The 19,448-nt window shown below is 38.0% G+C and overlaps 1 protein-coding gene across 3 annotated transcripts in view; it reads right to left on the bottom strand.

The window, feature by feature from the left end:
- LOC144608748 (protein Aster-B-like) overlaps positions 1-19,448 on the bottom strand; it is a 395,300-nt gene that overhangs the window by 358,336 nt on the left and 17,516 nt on the right. The gene's annotated exons all lie outside the window — the stretch shown is intronic.

Here is a 19,448-nt window from a genome sequence, read left to right as displayed (position 1 = left end):
ACTGGAGCTGCTTCTCTGGACATTGTTTCGAGTCGGGTTTCAAATAGGCATTATTTCAAGTCGGGACTGAAAAATGATGCCGACCTGAAACGTCACCTATCCATGTCCTCCAGATGCTGCCTGACCCACTGAGATACTCCAGCATCATTTTTCTATGCACCATTGCTTTAACGATGGATGCAAAATCCACCAATCATGTATGTTTTATTCAAGTCCCCTCTAACTTTTGCATTCGAATGGATAACAGCCTGCCCTGCCCAAAATTCCACATAAGATAAGCAACCTATTCCAGCTCAGTGTCCCAAACCTTTACCAAACTGCTTTCCTAATACTTAAATAAGACCAATATTATATACACAGTACTCCAGATGTACTCTCACCGCAGCCCATATAGCTGAAGAATGACCTCCCTACCGTTACAGTATATTCAGTTCTCCAAACATGAAAACATCTGCTCGCTTTCCTGACTTTTTATTTCAAAAATAATCTTTAGTCATAAAAAATTATACAGGAAACATCGTTCCTCACATTTGTTTTGCCCTTAGATTAATACATTGACTGAGCCATCAAACCAATAAATTCTACTTACAAAATAGCAAAGCCACTCATGTTTTCTCTTTAAACACACGCACGAAATGTGTGAACTACTACATAGGATCCAACTCATCACATTTCATTGCACTGGAAGACTAGCAAACTTCAGGCAAACCAAAATGTCTCTTTCAACAAGTTGATGATCTTTAGGCAACAGTTTAAGCTTGTCACAGTCTATATCCCTGGGAAAAGTCCTTAGGACAGAGTGTCTTCTATTCGGCAGCTATTTTGGATAATTTCCAGACCTTCTAGACAAATGCATGGTGCACAAAGAGGTAGACAATCATCTCCTTTGTACTGAGTCATGTTGAGGACAGTGTGCACCGAGAGTGAGACACTGACTGTGCAAGATGGATCTGATGAAGAGGTTCTCTCTCTGCCAGACAGACAAAGTCTTAATGCCTGTTGAGTCCTGGCAATGCAGGTACAGGTACCAATTTTTATTCCTGCCCTCACCTTTTGCAAGGCATCCACTGGGACACCCAGATCCTTCTGCATCCCAGGCTTTACAGCATCTCACTATTTAAATAATCCTGCAAAATAGACAATTTTACATTTCTCACATAATATTCCATTTATGATTGACCTGGTTTTATATACTTCTGCAGTTTCCTTAAGTACTCCTCATAACTTACTATCCTATCATCTTTGTGTCAACAAACTCAGCAATTGTTCCTTTAGTCAAAGTCATTTAGATAAATTATAAATTGAGGAACCAGTCCCTGTCGCACTTCCTTACAATTTGTCAAAACAAAAGAAAAATATTCATTTGGTATTCAGATGAAATGTCTCAATCAGAAACATCAACTGTCCATTTCCCTCCTCAAGTGTGCTGTCTGTTGTACTGAATTCCTCCAGCAGCTCCCTTTCTTTTCTCCAGATTCTAGCATCTGCAATAAGTTGTACATCTATTTATAACTGTTCTCTGTTTCCTGTTAATTAATCAGCAAACGTTCTTTCCGGGACAATATGTTACTTCTTACACCGTGGGCATTCATTTCATACAAAATTCTTTGATGGAGCATCTCATGAAATGCCTTCTGAATGTGCAAGTATACTATTACCACTAATTCCACAATATCCACAACACATGTTACCTTCAAAGAACTGCAATAAATTAGACAAACAGCCTTCAAAAAAAACATTTGGATTTTGCCATATTATCTTGAATTTATCCAAGCCCTGTGCAACATCTTTAATAATAGCTTTTAATATTTTCCCTATGACAAGCTGACAAACCTACAATTTTGCTGTATTCTGTTGACAACCTTTTTGAGTAAAGATGTTTTTGCTATGTTCCACTTTAATGTGTCTTCCTAAATATAGGGTATAGGGTAAAATTGAACGCACTGATCATCTCATTACTCACTTCTTTTTAACCCAAGGTGGAATTTATCATAACGGAGGGACTTGTTTGCCCTTAGATCTAGCAATTTGCTCAGCATAACTTTCATTCGGAATAAACTTTCCAAAGTTCCTCCTTCACTTCCAATTCTAAATTAACATTATTTATAGTCATAAAGCAGTGTTGCATGGAAACAGGCCCTTCGGCCCACCTTGTCCACACCCATGTTGTCAGCATATCTCGCTAGTCCTATTTGTCTGCATTTAGCCTATATATATCTCTCTAAAACTTTCTGTCCATATATCTACCTAAATATCTTTTAAAAGTCATAATTTTCTCGGCTTCTATAACTTAGTCTGACAGCTCATTCCAGATACAGACTACCCTTTGAGTGAAAAAAGTTGCCCTGAGGTCCCACTTAAATCTCTCCATTCTCACCCAAGCCTTTGCTCTCTAGTTCAAACATTCTCTACATTTGGGCAAAATGACTGAGCGTTCACTTTATCATGATCTTGTACATCTCAATAAAGTCATTCCCCTTCCCCCACCTTCCCAAGACTCAATGTTCCAAAGGTAAATGTTCCAGTCTAAACAACCTCTCTCTATAACTCAAGCCTTCAAGCTGAAGTAACATATTGGTGAACCTTTTTTACATCTTCTCCAACCTTTGTGGGATGTTACATATTCCCTGTAGAAAGGCTGATGCAAAATATCTATTTAACTGAGAAGCATCTTTTCTCAATTGACAATTACCTCAATATTATCTCTGGGACTGAATACACTTAAAATTAACCATCAGAGTCTGCCTCACTGCTTTGTTATTGGGTAATGCAGGTCAGGAATATTAATGCAGTCTTTTCTTTACATTTCAACTAAAGCTAGGGTAATGGAGAAATAGGAAAATAAAATGCACATTTAATATGCAAAATAAATTAATCGTACAGAAACTTATCACCGGAAAAAAACATTACACTGTCAGGAAATGACATTTAAATAATAGTGCCAAGATTAACATATTTTAGAGACAGTATTTCATATCATAATAATGTCTGCCATGGTTTGTGTTTAGCTGGTGATTTTTTTTCCTTGGTTACGGACAATTATTGCAGGAAAGAATGAACTTTTCTATCAGTGCAATACAGATATGCCAAGCCTAATTAATGTCAAACTGCATACAGGTAAATTACAATCATTATTTCCAAAGTTCTTGTGAAATGTAGATGATGCAAGAGAAGAAATATTCAATAAGGAGGAAAGTGAGGGAGGGGAATAAAGAATAACAGGGAGCATAATCACAAAACCAAACAAAGTGTAATGTGAAACAAAAGTGAAATTTAAAAGTCTACAGATCATAAAATCCAACGGAAGTTCCTCCTAAATTTCCCGGTAGTCCCTTTTATATGGCATGAAAACCATTTATCTTTGGAGTTTTGTTACTTAAGTGTCATTACTTTGTTATTTTAGTACTTATGTTAATTTTAGCAATCTTCAAACCTGATAAGATTCCTTGAGATGTCTGGATGTTATCCCTTCCTATGTCGTAATTACTAACACAATTTAACTATTCCATGTAGACTATACATCAGCTAGGCAAGTGTAAACTCAGCGATTGTTTAGCTGAACACTTGCGCTTGGTGCACTGAATCTCCCGATCGCTAAACATTTTATCTCCCCTTCAGAACTTTCTGTCCTGCCAGAGTGAGTCCACACCCAAACTAGAGGAACAGCACCTTATACTCTGCTTGTGTAGCTAACATCCCAACGGCACGACTCCAATTTTCAGTAACTTCTTACAACCCACTCCCCTCCGCTTTCTCTTCCCCCCCCCCACCCCCCCCCCCCCCCCCCCCACCCCCTTTATTCCCTCCCTCCTCCCTCCCCTGTGCCCCACCTGGACTCCCACCATTTCTCCCCTCTTCCTACATTCCTTCTTCTAGCATCACAACCTGAAACTCTTCAATCCTATCTCATACCTTCTGCCCCCCACCCCCCTACAATCAGTCTGAAGGGTCCCGACCCAAAACATTCTCCAGAGATGCTGCCTGACCCGCTGAGTTACTCTTCACTTTGTGTCCTTTTTAGACGATTCCTTATTCTCATTTTGATTGTTGTACAATAGGTTTACCAGAATGCTGCCTGAATTAGAAGCCATTAGTTGTAAGGAGAGACCTGTGTGAAGAAGGGTTCCAACCGAAAATGTCACCTGTCCATTCCCTCCACAGCTACTGCCTGACCCGCTCAGTTCCTCTAAACCATTGTGTTTAGCTATAAAGAGAGATTGGGTAAACCTGGTTTGTTTTCTCTGCAGGAAGAGAGGTTGAGGAGAGAAGTATATAAAATTCTGAAACTTACATGATACAATCTTCAAGTTATTTGCTATGAGATAAATGTTAGGCATAGCTTCGCTGTCAACCTATTTTAACTCAATACCATTACTGAATTCAATCTGTCCTGTCCTTTTGCATGTGGCAACAAAAACCTATCCTGAAAGCACATAAATTTTCACCATATTTCTGGCGTGAGCCATTCTTCCCAATCTGCACACTAGTTAAAAAGTCCAATTAACACCACTCTGTGCTGTAAAGTAGTTTAATTTCTGCATTTTTATATTTAGCAATTACAATGCTGCTAGGGGCAGGCTTGTATGCCCCTTGGAATTACTATTATTCTTTAGTTTTTTTTAAAGATCAAAGGTTTCCTCCATCTTAATTCTAATTAAAGCATTCAGTGTTTATTCATTCTTGATGTATTCCCTCCCAACAGTGACCCCATCACATTCACCTCCTCCAACCTAGTCTATTGAATTCAGTGCTTGCTTTGTGACCTATTATACAAAGGGAAGACCAACTATAAACCGTTTTGATGGGAACCGACACTATCTCGCAACAGACATCTTAAGCTTTCACTTGCATGTCATTCCAACATCCCTTTCCATACTGACCTGTCTGTCTCCGGCCTTCTCCACTGCCATAATGAAGTCAAACGCAAAGAAGAACAACTGCAGATACTGGTTTAAACCGAAGATAGACACAAGAGCTGGAGTAACTCAGGGGGACTGGCAGCATCTCTGGAGAGAAGGAATGGGTGATGTTTCGGGTTGAGACACTTCTTCAGACTCAAGGAAGAACGACACCACTTAATATTCCGCTTGGGTAACCTCCCAATTGAATTTTACAGTATCAGGTTGCCGCACTGTCCGTTTTCCTTCCCACTCCCAACAGTCCACCCAGGTTACTTCATCTTTAGTTCACCTTTTCCAACTCCGCCCTGAGCTTTATCAAGACTAGCTGAGCTTCTCTACCTGATTCCATTTGCACATCACCTACATATCTATATAACCGTGTTTCTTCCAGTCTCCGTCTCACCCCACTCTCTTACATCTCTATGCTGGCCATCCTCTCTCTACACTGTTACAGGGTCTCAACCCAAAATCTTCACCAGTCCTTTGCCTCTACTGATGCTGCCTGGCTCAGTGACATCTTCCAGTAGTTTATCTTTTTGCTCCAGACTCCAGCATCTGCAGTCTCCTCTATCTCCATATCCACTCCCAACATTGAAATGATTCACCCCATTCAGAAATGTTACTCACCCAGTTTTTGTATATTTCCCAGTGAGTTCCTAACTCAACATATATGTGTGGTCATTTTACAGCCATATCTTAAATTGATTTCATATCATCTTGTGTAATGTTTTCAATTTTCAAACTTAAGTTGCATTCCCATGCTATGGTTTGCACTTGTCAGCCTGATAGCCTGAAGTTGCAACCACCCTAGTTTGAATAGATAGATATTTTACAGGAGCAAAGAAGAAAAACCTCAGCCCAAGTTCATTTATAAGCACTGTTTGGTAATCTTCTTAATACGCAATACTTGCTTTCACTGACAAAAAGTCAACCAGCGAGGGGAGGGGTCTTATGGCTTTAAAGATAACGGAGAATTAATCTTCTTAGTTGTCCCTAAGGATCAAAGATTTCTTTGTTCCCTCAAAGGGAATGGATGCAATGGGAGAGGAGTAAAGCCGGTAGGAGAGGTGAAGAAACCAGGGATGGGCCTTCCGTGCCCTCAAGACCAGCTGTGGGAGGCACCCTTGGGGCACAAAGGTGGTCAGGCAAGGAAAGGTTTGCGGTTGCTGATCAGCCAAGGAAAACAATGGCAGGATGGCCTGCAGCAGCCTAGTGCTTGCCTGAATTGGGCACCGCTCATAACAACTGGAGCGTGGACTGGATGTGGAAATAGATGCCAAATCATGGCACCTCTTACACACGGGCTCAGTGGACTATTTCTGTACAATTGCTAATCGGGGGTGATATGGCAATATTCTACTGGACTGTTTGTAAGAAAAGAATTTTGCTGCACGTTTGCACTTTTCACATGTGACAATAAAACACATTGAACCATTGATTTCTTCAAAAAGGTATAGAGCATTCTTCAATATTTTATTCCACGTGGTAATCTCTTCCCATGACAGAGCTTAGAATAGAATAGGTTTCAACAATTTAGCGTTGACCACACAGATGACGTGGCTTATCCAACATATCCGACCAAGTGCAGCTATGGTAACAATATAGAGTGATCAAGTTCAAATTTGCTGACTGTAAGGAAGCAATGTATCCTGAAATGTATATACTTAGGTTCTGCAGACATACAACTACATCCACCATTCCTTTAACCATGGTCTATTCAATGGGAATTTGAAGACACTCAGCACTAGCTGTGCTCAACCTATTCTGGTATTCTCTAATTATCAAACTAACCTAATTATACCCCCCATTCCTCTTTTAGTCTCAAAATTCATTTGTTCTGCAAACATCGTGCACACTCGAAGGTTTTCCAACTGCCGCAGTATCTATTTTCTTATTCTAGTTTTTTTTCTCTCATATAGCCGCACATATTCAACACACTGTGACCTTTACAACTACATTAACAACAAACACAATATGAAGCTGGATATGTCAGCTGCTGTAGCAAATCAAAGGAGCAAGAAACTGATAAGAGAGCCTCACAGTTTGCTCAATGAACGTGTCGAACAGCAAAATCTAACATTGGAGGTAAAGGTTTATTCATATCAGTGCTGGGAGAATTTATCCTTTCCCCGCCTTATCAATTTATCATGCATTATAAGCCCAAGAAAAAGGGATTATGTTTTTTTTATTTGACAATCACATTGTGAGTTTACCTTACATTGGTCAATGATGGAACAACACTTCTACGGATTTTTCTTTCCATTAAGCCTCAAACTATCTTTACAATCATAAGCCATTAATGAATGGAGTCTGTATGATTTGCACCTTACAGCCAAGTTATCATCTTTCACATAGACTGAAATATATATCTACTTTTTAATAGCGAACATATTATAACTATTGCACATTAACACAGTTACACAGTTATATATTTTTATCTGGAACCTCATGCAAAAGTGTTTTTAGATCATATTTTCCAGCTACATCAATAAGGTAGTGAGTACCATTGCAGCATATATAATGTTACACTGGTTGCTTTGCATCTAAAATATGACTAACTCTCCTTTAAATGCTAATGTTTGTTCTTAGATTTATACAGCACAGAAACAGGTCTCTTCAATACAAATTGTCCACGCCAACCAAGATGCCCTTCTCATGCCTGTGCTTGGCACAAACCTCTCTAAACCTTTCCAACCCACGACTCACCCAAATATTTTTTTAACATTGTAATTGTATCTGCCTCTGCCTCTACCACCTCCTTAGGCAGCTCTCTAGTTTCAGACTCCCTACCCTAGGAAAAATAATAATTTACCCCATCCATGCCTCTTATTATAAATCATTTGCTCCAGCGAAAATAGGACCATCCTATCCAATCTGTCTTTATAACTCAAGCCCTTCAGTCCTCGCATAATTGCTATGAAATCTTTTAACTACCCTCTCTAGCTTAATCACATTCTTCCTAAATTGCCACGACCAAAAGTGCACACAATCCTCCAAATGTTGCCAATGAAGGTAATGTCATTTGTCTTCCATCTGCGTTGTCACTTTTAATGAACTGAGATCCCTAGATACCTGGCAGAAAAAGTTGTATATGTACCCCTCGATCTCTTTGGCCAACACACTCACTAGGGCCCTGCCATTCAGTGTATGATCTGGCCTGGTTTAACTTCCCAAAATGCATCGAGCCACACTTGTCTGTGTTGGATTCCATCTGCTATTCCCTTGCCTACTTTCCCACTTGATCAATATCATGTTATAATCTGGAACATCCTTCACTGATGATTATACCACCAATTTTGATATAATCTGCAAACTATTTTTAAGGTTTAAAAAAATCACCAAGTTACTTCAGGAAATGCAAGTTGTTTGTAGGTCCCTAAGACATTATAGATTTTGCCCCATTATAAATATACAATCCACCCAGCCAATCTGAACCTTTCTGAATGTAAAGAAATCATTGATATCGGACTGTACTCGGAAGCCATATATGGCAAAATTGAAATCCATCCTGCACTCTCAGCTATCTGCACAGTCAATCCCTTGTATTCCATAGTACTGAACTAAAGTACAATTTATTAAAGATCTTGCCCAATATATACCAAGTCACATCCAAATTTTTGCATACCCAACAGAATTCCAATATGTTGAATCCAATAGATCAAGTCAGGAAGGAAGGCAGGCTCCATTATAGAGGTATCATTTAACAAATTAATCAACCATGATGAAAATAAAATTTAGAAATAGGTTATTTAAAATAATTGCCATGTGAAGGAATAAAAAAAAAATAGTCTGGTCCCCAAAGTTCTACAGCTTTTCTTTTCAGAATACAGGACATGCTCAACCATAGTCTTTAGTAAGACTTCGCGGCCATTAGCAACATATTATAGAAGTAAAAAACACTGGAACAATACTACAGGAATAATAATGATAACTAGACCAAGTGGACCCTTTGCACCAATTCCTCGTTGGGTGCCCATCGTGACATGAGAAAATTGCGTTTGTTCTTTAAATGGCATTTTTTTTTCTTAATGTTTTTGATTTTATGGTTAAAATCCTCTCTTGTAGATCCTCGAGACTGTGCCCTCATTCAGCAGCAGCGTCAGCTTGACTGCGACGGCAGTTGCTTTGAGTGGGAAGAAACCGCTCCCTCCACGTGGGACCCGGACCAATCGGGCGTTGAGCGGGAGGTCGGAGCCAATCATTCGACCCGAAGTGGGGACCCGGGCCAATCGGGCGTCAAGTGGGAGGTTGTAGCCTAAGAAAATAACTGCAGATGCTGGTACAATCGGAGGTTGTAGCCAATCAATGGACCCAACGTGAGGGTGAGCAGCAGGAGCAAATCAGGACGCGCCGGCGACCAGAGTGGGGAGCATCGGCGCTCCCCCTACGTGGGACCCGAGCCAATCAGACATCGAGCTGAACACAAAATGGCAATCCTCCAACTGCGCATACGTCGGAGCTGAAGACAACATGGCAACCCTCCCCCAACTGCGCACGCACTGGTGCTGAACACAAAATGGCAACCCTCCCCAACCGCGGATGCGACAGCCATCCGATGGGCCCAAAGCTCTCCTGCATTGGTATAGCACCCTCCCCCTTCCACTGCCCACCCCACTCCCACTCCATCCCCCCTCCTTCTCCTCCCACCCATCCATTCCATCCCCCCTCCTTCCCCCCCACTCACCCACTCCATCCCCCCTCCGTTCCCCCCTCACCCACTCCATCCCCCCTCCGTTCCCCCCCTCACCCACTCCATCCCCCCCCTCATCCCCCTGTCAAGCCCCAAATAATATACAACTAATAAAACACACAAACAAACTGAGAATTTTACTAATATACAAGTGGACCATTCCTCGTAGGGTTTCCAGTGACCTGGGAAAATCGCGTATTTTCTTTAAAATAAATTGCATTAAAAAAAAAAATTAATGAATCTCAATGAAATAAAGATCCTATGTAAAATAAAGAGGCCGAGGTGAAAAATATAAGACCAATATGAATGAAACTTGCATTAAGGTGACCCCAGGACAAAGGTGAGTAAGGTGGTCCTAAAATTGTCGTGCTATCGTGTGATGGGGGCACAAAAATAAATAATCATCAAACAAACCCACAAACAAACAAAGAGTTTTAATATAGATATAGATGGAACACCGATGGAATGATTCATTTTTTTAAAAGGTAAATATTAGTTTTATGCTACACTAAAAATAATTACTACAGTTTAAAAATAGCATTCAGCAGATGGTCTCTCCTCCCTCTGACATTTCATTCACTTGAACTGAAATTCCCTCCTGGTGGCCATGTTGCTCAAAATAAAAGCTGTGAAAAAAATACATCAAGATTGATTGCAGAGTTTGACGCATACAGTAGTGATGTGCTTACTAAATAGATGATTAGAAACCAAGTCAATCAATATTTAGTGCTGCAACGCGAGGGAACTTTAGATCGGGGATCAGAAATGATTTGCTTTTAAAGAGTGCTGCAACAAGATGCAATTGGGAGAAAAGGTTGAGAGGCACAAAGCATCCTCTTGCTCCTTTAAAAATCCTTTTTTTTTTTGTTCAGACCCATCTATGTGCTTCCATTTACACTCCAAAATATGCTGCCAATCTTCCCTAATTGATAGGAGCTGCATTGGTCATCTGTACAGACTAATACCAGTTGTACATTTTGGAATGACAACAATATATGATTCATGTCCTCAAACTAAGTCTCAATTTGACGGTGTCCCAACCATGTTAGAAAAATCATCTAGGCCAAGTAACTAATGAGATGCATTTACCTAATCAATTAAGGTGAAGAGATCCAATAAACAATGAGGCAACTCATGTACAATTGTACTCATGAACTCATGAACACTGTACAATTGTTCCATCAGAATTCAATTTATGAATGCAGTAATAGATTCCTTACAAAAATCAGATATTATCTCTAAATAACATAACAAAGGGAAAGGTGATGAAAAATAGTTATCTGACAACTGCATTTTGCATAACTTATTACTTATAATTAGCAAAAATCTCTCTCAAAAGAAACAGAACTTCAACTGATTGGTTTTGGAGCAATTTCTTTAAAATCAAATCTATCAAAATTTAGGATGAACACCAGCAGGACGAAAATATGGATAATTTTTTAATTGGCATTTAAATGTAGCAATGAAATTTAAATAGCATCAATAAATAAATGCTGATAACGAATAACTGGAATCTGTTTAATGATTATATATGAAATTCCCCAAGGAAAATAATATCACAATCTTTGCAGTCTGGCCATTATTGTGAAGTTATTTTACACATTGGCAAATAAATAAATTAAATTTAGGAGTGACTAAGGAAGCATGCTATATTTTATCATTTGAGTTCATTGTAATGTTTTTTAAAATATACAACACTCAAATGATTTAAAGTTTTTTTTAAATCGTTTATTTGAAATCACTATGTTCAATATAGTAAAAATTGAAAAAGGTGCTATTTTTGATTGACCGCAAAGAAGTCAACCACATACATCCTATCCATGAAAGGTTTTATCAGCTATTCCATTAACAGGGCTTGTTCTGCTTTGTTCATGTAGCAATACTTACACAATCAAGGTTCTGTACACATAAACCAAGCTTATATGACCTTGACATCAAAGCTAATGGATGGAAATTAATCTCATATCACCACTACAAATCACAGATCAGAATACTGACCACTGACATAGTCACTTCAACATATGCAGTTTCATTGACTTTCGCATGCACAATGTACACTTAAAAATTACTGGCAACCATAGATGCACTTTTGTTCTAAGATCTTCTTTCAAGCCACGCATTAATCGATCCCCTCCCCCCCAAAAAATAGTAAATACTAAAAACCTTAAATAAAAACAGGAACTGTTGAAAATGCTCAGCATGTCAAGCAGCAACTATAGCGAAAGTAAATGTGTAATGCTTCAAGTCAATTAACTTTGAAACAAATGCACCAGATCTTTCTATGCTTTAAATGGCAAAGATTATATTCAGCCACATGTTCCATACATCTCTTAGCTTCTGGAAAAGTAACTAAATAATATCTAATCTCACCCTACCCTTTTGCAAATTTTACTCATGTGCCCTGACATTCTCCATGAAAATAAACATAACCTTTTAACATGCTTCTAACAAATCACCTCAGAATATATGCATTTAAAATATAGACCAAGAAAGAAAGGTGGTCCAAGGTCATTCAAAATCCTTTTACTTCATTATGCCATACATACATTTTAGCATACTTTTATTTACATCACATCACACCAAATATCTCTTGTCACCTCAATCTCCATGCTTCATTGCAATCTGAAGAAAACAGGAAGCACTTGGGGCCACTGAATAATTATTATTAATAGTTACATAAACATGTTATTGGAAAACAGCAAATAAGAATTTCCAACACAGCAAAATATACCAGCTCTTACTTCTACTTATGGACAAGTGTAAAATTGCAACTTCTTAAATATTTAACCAAACATGCTAACATAGCATAAGGTCAAATGGAAGACATAAAACTTGCACTATAAAAACAGGGAAACCAGACTAATCTAGGACATTTCTCATTTTCTAATATATAGCAGCATTGCAGGCACTTCAAAATTGATCAGCCAGCCATCTCTTAGAGCAGCGTTTCTCAACTGGGGTTCCCCGGAACCCTAGGGTTCCGCGAGAAGTCGCTAGGGCCTCCGAGAGAAATAGTGAGAAATAGGCTAATCATATGTAAATACATTTGAGTCATTTTTGTGTTTAATTTCATCTTCATAATTTTATTATACACGTCGGGCATATTCTTGGAAAATTCTTGGGTATTATAATAAAGTCTTCAACCTGTTATATCATTTAAAAGTATAATAATCATAGGGAGTATATTTAGCGACGTCTATACGGCGCCAGTGTGAAACAGCCTTTAGTGGTCAGTGGACAGAAGCTGTACGTGATGGATTTGTGTATCATCAAGTGACTCACTCGAGTACAGATGCATGCAATAGACCATTCAGGAGTAGGCCATTCAGCCCTTCGAGCCAGCACCGCCATTTAATGCGATCATGGCTGATCACTCTCAATCAGTACCCCGTTCCTGCCTTCTCCCCATACCCCCTCACTCCGCTATCCTTAAGAGCTCTATCCAGCTCTCTCTTGAAAGCATCCAACGAACTGGCCTCCACTGCCTTCTGAGGCAGAGAATTCCACACCTTCACCACCCTCTGACTGAAAAAGTTCTTCCTCATCTCCGTTCTAAATGGCCTACCCCTTATTCTTAAACTGTGGCCCCTTGTTCTGGACTCCCCCAACATTGGGAACATGTTATCTGCCTCTAATGTGTCCAATCCCCTAATTATCTTATATGTTTCAATAAGATCCCCCCTCATCCTTCTAAATTCCAGTGTATACAAGCCCAATCGCTCCAGCCTTTCAACATATGACAGTCCCGCCATTCCGGGAATTAACCTAGTGAACCTACGCTGCACGCCCTCCATAGCAAGAATATCCTTCCTCAAATTTGGAGACCAAAACTGCACACAGTACTCCAGGTGCGGTCTCACCAGGGCCCGGTACAACTGTAGAAGGACCTCTTTGCTCCTATACTCAACTCCTCTTGTTACGAAGGCCAACATTCCATTGGCTTTCTTCACTGCCTGCTGTACCTGCATGCTTCCTTTCATTGACTGATGCACTAGGACACCCAGATCTCGTTGAACTCCCCCTCCTCCTAACTTGACACCATTCAGATAATAATCTGCCTTTCTATTCTTACTTCCAAAGTGAATAACCTCACACTTATCTACATTAAACTGCATCTGCCATGTATCCGCCCACTCACACAACCTGTCCAAGTCACCCTGCAGCCTTATTGCATCTTCCTCACAATTCACACTACCCCCCAACTTAGTATCATCTGCAAATTTGCTAATGGTACTTTTAATCCCTTCGTCTAAGTCATTAATGTATATCGTAAATAGCTGGGGTCCCAGCACCGAACCTTGCGGTACCCCACTGGTCACTGCCTGCCATTCCGAAAGGGACCCATTTATCCCCACTCTTTGCTTTCTGTCTGTCAACCAATTTTCTATCCATGTCAGTACCCTACCCCCAATACCATGTGCCCTAATTTTGCCCACTAATCTCCTATGTGGGACCTTGTCGAAGGCTTTCTGATGCACGGTCTCCATCAGTCCAGTCTGTGTTTCCTAGCGTGCAGGTAGTCCCTCATTCACCCACGTTATTTAGTCATTTTTGCCCATCATTTAGGGATGTTTTCGATTTAAAAAAATTTAAGTATGTTTATGTTTATTTTTGTTAGTTTGAAAAGTTTGTGTTTCACATTAGAGAAGCAAATTTCATTATCTAAATTGGCTTCAAAAATAACATTGCCTTGACCCATATATTTATTCATATGACATATTGCCTTGATTTATCTTATGCCTTTTCAACATTGTCAATAGACGATTATGTTATTGTAGTAGTTATCGGTTTTTGTTCTGTTTATGTGTGTTATATATGATGTTGGTTATTTATGTTTATTTTTTGTGTTTATAGATATGGTTATTTTTTTGTGTGAATGAAAACCTCCTTATGAGGTCTCTTGAACAAGCAGTTTGATTTCAGGTTTTTTTTTGCATTGTCAATAAACTTGAGAAAAACGTACGTTATTTTTTGCTTAAACCAGTTATCGGAAAAATATAATATATTTCCTTATGAACTCTAAATTTATGAAAGAGAAAGAAAGAGATTAATAAAGATATAATAATTTTTATGTAGGGGTTCTCTGAGACATGAAAATTATTTCAAGGGTTCCGCAAGGGTAAAAAGTTTGAGAAATGCTGTCTTAGAGCAACAAACTGAAAGTGCAATGGCACCATACTACCACATGATGTCAGCAAATACATATTCATTCAGCAGTATAATTTTAATTATTTTTAATCATCCAAAAAATGTGCCTAGCCTTTAATTCTCATCTCCAGTTACCCAGCCTGGTGGAGGGAATGAAAATATCCATGCCAAAGATATGTGGGTCTGTAGGTTAATTGGCCTCTGTAAATTGCAGCTAATGTGTAGGGAATGGATGCGAAAGTAGGATAACATAGAACTGATGTGAACAGGTGATCGATGATCGGCGTGGATTCTGTGGGGCATAGAGCCTGTGTAAACACCTGAAATATTCCATCCCAGGAAACATTCTGTGAATCTCTCTCCAGTCAATCACATCTGTAAATACCATCTATATCATAACATACATGCCATATGTACATTAGAGTATGAACATACATTTGCAGTGTAAAATTACACTTTCAAAGGTTTAATTATCTGACAAAGCAAAGCAGATCCCATTTTAAAATACGATGAGCCTGCAACAATAGTATTAAAGGTAGCTGACTAGACACCAGGGAATTAATTGTAAAAGATATCCAAAGTTCAAATGTATTAAAAATATATAAATGTCTTGATGTACAATATCAAGTTTCATTAGCAAAAAAAGACAAAATCTAAAGTCCTTTAAATCAGTGAATTCATGGAAAATGCAACAGATACGTGCACATTAGTTCAGTGATTTAGCTAAACCATTAATACCTGGAAAACAGCTGATGAAAGATGATGGTAGGAGATGAAAACAGAATGGAACATCATTGGCTATGATGATAGAAACCAGCTACACCATCAGGGTACTATTCAGTTACAATTATCCATGCCAAGTACAAGCTTATGGGTAAGCAGGTGCAGTATGAAACAGAAGAGAGCTGGAAAATTTCATTTTCTAAATTAGAGAGTTGATAGGAAAGCACACATCGTTTACAGAAATGATTCACTTCAAAAGTTGCTTCATAACTGTCCCTAATACAATGGTAAAAAATGTATGGTCAGTTACAACAAGAGTTTACTGTACTTTAATTTTGAGTCTAAACATAAAAAATCAAAACATTTTAAATTCTATATGCTGTGTTTAATGTTGAACAATATTTTTAAATCCTATATCCGACTTTTATTGTAAATTTTGATCTGTTAAATTATATATTGTGATTTTTGTGCGGTTTCTAACTTAATCAACTTATGGATATCTGTAAACAGAATCCATTTGTTACCTGGCAATGGCTTAGAGTACAATTCCTCACATTGATAAATTACCAAAACATTTTGGTACAAATATAATAGCAAATTATTCTTGGTTTTCATGCTTACTTTGTTCTCATCCTTAACATTAACAAGGGGCATCGTGTGTTCTTAAGTCATCAGCAGAAAGTATAAAACATTTCAAATTATTGTTCACAAAGCACAACTTTATTGCTCCTTGTGGAATGGAACAATTGACTCGTTCACGTTCTTAATTATTTTTTCTTCCCAAATGTTACTTTCATTTTTGCATATAAACTGAATCCTTATGTTTCATTTATTGCAGCTGAATCTTCAAGTATTAACTTGCATGCCAAGTATGAAATCATATATTGGTACTAAACAGAAGCATGAACAATTGAAAGCAAAATTTTAATAAACATAGTATCTTAAACAATAAATAGTTTTATTCATAGCTTCTGTCACTAGAATCATATCGGTTTGTTTTTGAAAAAAAGGTTTTTCTATGACTGGAACATTCAAAGCATTAATTCCCCGGCAAAGCACCAACGTGCAGGCAGAAGTTCCTGCAGAAATGCAGACCAAACACACACCACGATGCAGATGGAATTTAAATTTCTAATTTTACCATCTTTCAGCATTGCAGAAACTCTTTAAGGTAATTTAATTCTCTATGCAACATGATTTGCTCAGTTGATAGTGCATCTGACCTATTTTAACTTAATACCATTGCTTACTCCTGTTTGAGTAGTTAAAAATATGGGGACAAAACTGACTCTAGGGCTGTAAGAGAATGATTGGTACTCTTTGAGCCCAAGATGACTCAGAATCACATTAACACAATGCTTATTTGTACTAACAATCTAGAATCCACGCAAGAGATCTGGAGACATTAATTCAAACCCTGCCGTGGCATGAGAGGAATTTGCATTCAGTTAAATAAATAAAATTAGAATAAAATTAGCAATGGTAACCATGATGCTACCAGATAGTCATAAAGTCCCTAATGGTTCACAAGATCTTAATATCAATCTCCAGAGTGGGTATCCCTATGCTAATCTTTGTGATAAACAAAGCCATCAGGTCGTGGATGGTAGTAAACAATATGCACAATGAGTTTAAAATTTGGCATTCAGTGCCAATACTTTGGAAATACAGTAAATGTGTATTCATAATTATTAAACTACTTGCAACATAAAGTCATTATGCACTCTGAACTATTCTCTGGAATTCACCAAATCTTGATTACTGGAATATCAGTGTTTATGTATTAGGCAGATGAAAAGAAATTGCAAAAATAACCTCCTTGTTATTAAGGAACTGAAGAGTCTGGTTTATACCAAAAATAGACACAAAATACTGGAGTAACTCAGCAGGTCAGGCAGCATCCCAGGAGAACATTGATAGACAATGTTTTGGGTCAGAACCCTTAAACAAAACCCCTTTAATCAGAACCCCCTTATTTGGCAGCAATCAGATAGCTAATTTGATTCACTTGATTGCAGATGAATAATTAATTAAAGGTTTTCAATTAAAATTAAGTGGACGACAAAAATTGCCAATTTTTATATTTAGATTTGGAAAGATTTCAAAATTTGTATTCTGGCTTCTTGTCAGAGAGCAGGTTATTGACGAGTCAGTGCTGCCAATGACATTTTGCATCATTTTAGTGACAATTAAGAATCAACTTTTTGTGTAGTAATTAGCTTGATTGAATTTGTCCTGCTTTTTATAAATGGGACATCCTGGGCAGTTGCCGAGATACAAATATTGCAGCTATACAGGAACTATTTGGGCAGATGCACATCTTGTTATGGAGGACAGGTTGACAATGTTACAGCCAGGATATTATCTTGTCCCAAAGTGTTTGTTTGAATGCTTTCAGGATTGTACATTCTAGAATGACGTGGGTAACAAAACAAAAAAGCTTCCATTATACACTGCATTTCACAACCTCGGGATGCTCTAAAGAATTTGGCAATTAATTAATTATTTTAAAAGTAGTATTGCTGTTGTAATATAGGAAATGTACCAGTTACCTTTACTTTAAATTACACAGAAACAACTTACAAAGAGCATTTGACTTACTTTGCCATACTTCATTAGGTTTGGTTCTGATCTTTTTCTATAGATTTTTGAAATAATGTTCTGTTCATTCCATGTCCTTTAATGATTCATGTGGAGCAAATATTATTTCTCATGTATCAAAATCTAATCACATTTCTGTTCTTGTCTAGATGGTTGGAACATTGCGTATGTACATCCAAGCCATTACGAATTAAATTTGCAATGGATAGCACTATCCTATGTACTGTTCAGAAAGCCAATTTATTACTGTAGATCCTCCACAGAAAGAATGAAATCACAAACCTATCAGAACACCTGTCTACTTTAACCAGTATGTACATAAATCAAAGATCTTCAATCCTTAAACATAATTTAATTTTCTTCTTATAACAAAACCAAGAGGATAATTCCAGATACTTAAATTAATAATTTGTTATAATTTATAAATTCAAGATCATTCTACTTATAGCCTAAATAATTTTAAGTTCTAAAAGTACTATTCAAACAAAAAGGCTTGCGTGTTTATACATTGAGTTTCACAACCTTGGCATGACCTAAACCATTGCAAGATATAGGTGTTTCTGAACTACAGTCACTCTTAACATTGGAAGTGCAGCACTCTCTTTGCTTTAAAACTACACACAAGATTACATCAAGCAAATAAAATGAAGCAAATTACTAACTGGACTCTGCAAAATGTGAAATTGCGTAATATGAACAAATGTATATATACAAATCCAGCAAGTTGCTATGTACAAAAGATATCTCTAAGAGGATACTGACCTTGATCAGATCCAATGTCAGTCAATTGGAAAGCTGTTTAAAAATGGTAACAAAACAAGTGCTGCAAATATTCAACAGATACGTTGGCATTCTCTAGAGAGAGAAACACATTTGCGGGACAATATCTTATCTTCAGCCTTAGATCCACTGCAGCCCTCAGGTCTTGGTAATAAATCCAATGATTTCAGATACCACCTTTTCCTGTTTATGTCAGAATGGCCAGTTCTGATGCAAGGTTATCCAACTTCACTCAGCTTTTCTCTATCTGCAGATGATATGTTGGATATTTCACACTTCCACTCCTGTCGTGTTCTACTTCATTAGGTTCCAATGTTATTTTGTTTATATTTATTTTTCCTCCAATTCTCTCGATTCTTCCACTAACTGGCATGGCTCCAGAAGCATGGAATCGTATGGACAACCTTGGTTTCCACCCTATCATAGACATTCCCTTCATTATCTAGAGCTTTTCCCTTCCCTGCAACTTAAAACACATTTGTTATCTCATTTCTCCAGTTCTGATTAAAAAAAGGTTACTAACCTGAAACATTCATTCTCTCTCTCAGTCTGATGTTGCCTGAACTGTTGGAGTATTTCTACCACTGTATTTTCATTTTTTGGAG

Source organism: Rhinoraja longicauda, chromosome 32 (genome assembly GCF_053455715.1).
Source record: "Rhinoraja longicauda isolate Sanriku21f chromosome 32, sRhiLon1.1, whole genome shotgun sequence".
NCBI classification, from domain to species: Eukaryota; Metazoa; Chordata; class Chondrichthyes; order Rajiformes; family Arhynchobatidae; genus Rhinoraja; species Rhinoraja longicauda.
Note: the sequence above shows the minus strand (reverse complement) of the source record. Positions and strands in the feature narration are given on the sequence as shown.